This window comes from Cygnus olor, chromosome 2 (genome assembly GCF_009769625.2).
Source record: "Cygnus olor isolate bCygOlo1 chromosome 2, bCygOlo1.pri.v2, whole genome shotgun sequence".
In the NCBI taxonomy this organism is placed as follows: Eukaryota; Metazoa; Chordata; class Aves; order Anseriformes; family Anatidae; genus Cygnus; species Cygnus olor.
In genome coordinates, this window is record NC_049170.1 from 99,512,413 (window position 1) to 99,518,292 (window position 5,880).

A 5,880-nucleotide genomic window follows, 5' to 3' on the forward strand; every position below is an offset into this window, starting at 1 on the left:
GAGCCATACTGTGAAGAAGCTTTTGTGAGAGCATTCACGTTTATGTCTGTGTGGTGGTTTCACACTGATGGCTACCTAAGCTCCGCCACAACCACTCTCTCACTCCCCTTCCTTATCAGAACAGGGTGAGAAAATATGATGAAAAAAAGCTCATGGGCTGAGATAAGGTCAGGGAGATCACTCATAAGTTACCCTCATGGGAAAAACAGACTCAACATAGGGAGATTAATATAATTTATTCCCTATCACTAGCAGCCTAGAGCAGGGAGTAACTAAAAGCAAACTACAGACACCTTCCCCCAATCCACCCTCTTCCACCTCCACCCCCTGAGTGGTGTAGGGGAGGGGGGAATGGCAGCTGTGGTCAGTCCCTAACACTTTGTCTCCGCAGATCCTTCATGGTCACACTCTGCCCCTGCTCCCCGTGGGGTCCCTCCCACGGGAACTGATCTTATATGGGCTCCCCACAGGCAGCAGCTCTTCAAGAACTGATCCAACAAGGCTCTGTATCACGGGGTCCATCCCCCAGAAGCAAACTGCTCCAGCATGGGTCCCCCACAAACGGCAGCTCCCCCCAGACCCCCTGCTCCTGCGTGGGCTCCTCTCCACAGGCTGCAGCTCTGGCCCGGGGCCTGCTCCTGCGGGGGTTCTCCATGGGCCGCAGCCTCCTCCAGGCCACATCCACCTGCTCCACCGGGGGCTCCTCCACAGGCTGCAGCGTGGAGATCTGCTCCGTGTGGGACCCATGGGCTGCAGGGGGACAGCCTGCTCCACCAGGGGCCTCTCCACAGGCCTCAGGGGAACTGCTGCTCCGTGCCTGGAGCACCTCCTGCCCTCCTGCTGCACTGACCTTGGGGTCTGCAGGGCTGCTTCTCACTTCTCTCTCGGAGCTGCTATTGCACAGCATTTTTTTTCCCTTTTCTTAAACATGCTCTCCCGGAGGCCCAAACAGTGTTGCTCAGTAGCTTGGCTCTGGCCAGTGCCAGGTCCCTTTTGGAGCTGGCTGAAGCTGGCACTGAGCTGACATGGAGGGCAGTCGCTGGGTTCTTCACAGGGGTCATCACTGCTGCTCCTCTGCTACCAAAACCCTGCCACATAAACCCAATACAACCTACTAGTAAAACAGCATGTATGCTGTTCCCTTCCAATTCATTAGTGTTATTGGTAAATAACATGTTCTGACAGGTTTTGTTAAATGTTTTTTTTTTTTTTTTCCAGAAAAAAATTACTTAAATATGTTCTAGTAGAGGATTTAAAAGGTAGACAGGAAGTCATGGATATGAACAATGCAACAGTAATGCATTTGTCAATAAAATCACCTATCTAATATATTAGGAGATCTCTTCAAATTCCCATTTGTTCTGTTTCTTTTTGTGTGTTCTAACCTTCTGTCTGATTTGAACCTAGCCACTTGCCTCTCTTATTGGCCTATGAATTAGAGTCCCAGTCATCAGAACAGCTGAGTTGACAGCCGCTCTTACTGAGCGTAGGTGGCATTCGGTTGCTTCAGAATCAACGCATATCTGATGTAGTTTATCTAACATGAACTGTTCATGGAAAATTGGAGTTATGTGCATGATCTTTTGGGTTCTTTGAAGTCACTTTAGGACAAAATCTTCTACTCCCTGTATTTATTAAAAAAAGAAAAGGAAAAAAAAAGACACAATATTGGGACTCCGATGCAATTACATAGTGTGTTACAAACTACAACATATTTGTGTAGTTTAGAAGTGCTCTGTTAAGGAAAAAAACCACTACTATATTGTTGGTTTCTGTGACTTTATCATAATAGTGATTTCCTTCAAAATAATTCCTCCTTTTTCTCTGTGGTTTAAGCAGATTAATCAGTTCATGCAAGAAATGTTTATGTGTAAGCCCTTGTAATCTGTACCACAGAGACTATAGGAGATCTGTACTACAGTGATAGTGTTGTTTCTTAATATAACTTCCGAAGATAATGAAGTTAAGGCTGATTCAGTTCTAGTCTGACTTCTATCACCTTGCCTAATGAAAAAGGGAAACATTTGTGTTTGGTGGTTTAGTTGATGTAAAAAGCATGACTAGCTGCATTCCATCTCATTTCTTATTGACTGCTGACAGTGACTGGCATTTCTTGAAATAATGTAAATGTTTTAACAAGTGTACTGGGTGTAACGAGTGCCAGAACTGAAATTCTTGCTGCACAGAAAAGCGACCAGTCAAGATTTTCTTTTCACTGGAGTGAAACTTTGAGACACCATCTTTAGCAACGAAACAGTAGCTCAATCCTGAAGTACTCTCAGTCTTTGGCTTCCCTACCAAGATGCAGAATTACTCCAGTTGCAACGACTTTTGCAAATGTGCAGTTATGTTCTCTGACCTGCTGCAAAACCACTGAAGTTGACGGGCATTCAACATCCACAAGATGGTAAGTTTTCTGTTACTGCTCCTTCTAGCTGAATTTTGGTTATATTTCAAAATTTTTCTTAAAGCAAAGTACCTCATTTTCTTTAAAAAACAAACAAAGCACCACCACCAACAAAACACTTTCACTTTTTAAAGCATTTGACCATTTCATACATTTAACTGTATCATAGAAAATTCTCTTGTCACTATTGGAAATGAACTAGGACAGTGTGCTGTCACTTCTCCCAACGCTCAAATCTGGTAGCCTGAGAGTTGATGTCTTGATGAGGAAGAGTGTAAGTCTTTAGCAGCATTGTCAACCTAAGATGTGATACAAGGCATAGCAGAGTATCCTCAGGATATTCCTAATTTCTCATTTCCACTGTGCATAAACAAGAATGTGCATATACAGCAGACCAAAGGAAATGGTGGTTCTGAGATCTTCAGAAACTGACATTAATGTTGCAGAGCTGTTGCTGTGCATCTTCACTGAAGTAGTAGGATCATGATCTTACCGCTTCTGAACATATGAAGATTAAAAATACATTTTCACCTCTTCAGATAGACCAGAGATATAACTAAACCTGCTGTAGCATTAAGCTATGTTTTAATTTCATCTGATGGTTGCTCATAAATGTTATAACAGAAACAAATTCAGTAGTTACCATCCGTGTAAGCAGAAACATGGACTATTGCATATGGCTTCACTCAAACTTCCATTTCTTCAACTCCTATCTACCTTTCTTTTTACATTACCTTCCACAAAGAAAGGGGTGATATTAGATAACTGCGCTGGCTCTTTTCATAAAAGAAAATATCAATTCCAAAAAAAATCCATGTTTTGATCAAATGTCTTTACTAGCTAATCTTCAGCTGTCTGAGTGCCTTTTTATATATGGTGCAAGAGAAGGCAGAATAGATTGCATATCACACTCTGATAAAACATTCTCGCTTATAAAAGACAATTGTTTGGACAACCAGGAGAAATAATAGGCACCAGCTGAAATTTGATCATGAAAATACACATCTGATAGTGATGCTATGCCCTAGGTCACAGCTTGGTCTAACGCTTGAGGATTTCTTGCAGCTGCTTTTAATGATTTCGTTAGTGTCTCATGCTGAAAACAGGACATCTTTGTTGTTTTTGTGTCATTTATCCTATTTCTGTGAGAGAAAGTATAAACACTTGTAAGTGGGGGAAAAAAAAAGAGTTGAAGACTACTTTTTTTTTGTGCTTCAGAGACCAACTCATCCAAGTAAAAAGAAAGTAACCAGCATCAACTTTTAAATGTGTCTGTTTAACTACTCTGCGACAGATAGAACTATAATATCTTTAAAGGGGTGATTTACCTGGTAGGGAAGCATAAAAGCAGTACTTACGTTTATTTTATTGCACACGTAATAGTGCTCGTTTAAGTTAATGAGCTTAAATTGCATTGAAAAGGAATCGGTTAGTATGAAAGAGTGATTTAATGAAAGGGTTTTTATGAGATTATTCCAAGAGTGGAGGAGTTGTCTTTTTAATAGAACTACATCAAAATGTTATTCCTGCCATTTGTCATTGTTTTGTCATATGTCTGCTGTGTACCTAAATGCTTCTGTGTTCTTTAAAAAAAGCAACAACTAATAATTGAAGGAGTTACTTGTAATAGAGTATGTTTTCAGTGAACAATTCATTAATATTCTTGGGCACTTTGTATGATCTTCCACTGATATAAACTGGAGCTATGTTGGTTAATATAATCTGAAGAATTGTTCTGAACTGTAACACTGTCACTCTGGAGTTGTCGCTCTTTACTGCAGTCATTTTCTTTTAGTTGGGAGCTAATAGGAGCCATATATTTCTGAAGTTTTTGTAATGTAGGGTAGTAATCACAGTATTCTTCTTCAAACTGGCCTTGAAGTTGTTTTGCTTTTTCTTCCTATCTTTTTGCAACTGCTTTTAGAGAGCCAGCTCTGCTTTTGTAGTGCATTCCTGTTACACATGTCTTTTGGTAAATGTGGTTTAATACGCGGAGCAATTGTATGTTGGATAGCCTCCAGATTTCTTTTTCTCTCTCTTCTTGTTTAGCAGGCAGGTTTTGATTTGCGTTCACAGAATGGTTTGGGTTGGAAGGGACCTTAAAGACCACCCAGTTCCAGCCCCCCTGCCATGTGCAGGGACACCTCCCACCAGACCAGGTTGGCCAAGGCCCCATCCAGCCTGGCCTTGAACACCTCCAGGGATGGGGCATCCACAGCTTCTCTGGGCAGCCTGTGCCAGGGCCTCACCTCCCTCTGAGTAAAGAATTTCCTTTTTATATCTAATCTAAACCTACCATCTTTCAGTTTAAAACCATTACTCCCTGTCCTATCCCTACACTCCCTGACAAGGAGTCTCTCCCCAGCTTTCCTGCAGGCCCCCCTTAGGCACTGGAAGGCTGCCATAAGGTCTGCCTGGAGCCTTCTCTTCCCCAGGCTGAACAACCCCAACTCCCTCAGCCTGTCTTCATAGCAGAGGTGCTCCAGCCCTTTGATCATCCCTGTGGACCTCCTTTGGACTCATTCTAATAACTCCATGTCCTTCTTGTGGTGGGGGCCCCAGAGCTGAACGCAGTACTGCAGGTGGGGTCTCGAGAATTTATCCATTAGATATTTAGGTATGGTCTTGATTTCACTGAGACCGTTCCCGTTGTCACATGCTTGCTTTTTGAGACAAGGGCTGTTTTCTTTGTATGCAGTTACATGGCTCTCTGGTGCTAGTAATCGAATACTTAGCAAAAAATAACAACAAAATAACAACAGAGAATAGTGTAATGAGGATGAGTTGAACTGGATTAATATTGTTTTAAATTAGAGATTTAGACACGTAATCAAGCTACTATATCTTATTGAGTTACCATCCAGCAAGGCATGCAGTAGTTCATATTGCATATACAGATATTCCACCACATTCAAACAATTAGATTTAGGTGAAAACATTTGATCCTCTGGCTGCCTGGCATATTAGTACAGCTCAGTTGACATGTAGTGAATCTCAGAGATATGGCAACTGAATCTGAGCTTAAATATACCTGTATTAGAAACTGCACAGATTAAAGTGTTTCTACAGGTTATAATGAAAACAATAATGAAAACAAACAGTGGGTTTTAAGCTCTTGTATGTAGTGGATTGGAAACACATTACTGTGAAAAGTTAAATTTCATCGTTTCCTGTCTTTTTCATCTACCATAAATCAAAATGGTGGCAAGGATAACTAGTGATTTATGTGGTGAGGACAGATTTATTGTACTGAATGACAAGACATCGCTTATTCTGTTCTTACTTTCAAACTTTGTTTAAACCACTCAGGAGTCTTTTGCATGCTGTGCTTCTTTTGAAGTGTCCGTAAAAAAGGAGCAATGTCACTCTATTAACACTACTTAGGTTGTAGAAGTGTTTATTATAAAGTAGAAAACTGTAAGGCTTTTAAACAAACGAAAGAAAACCGAAATGGGAAAGCTATTCTTTGTAGG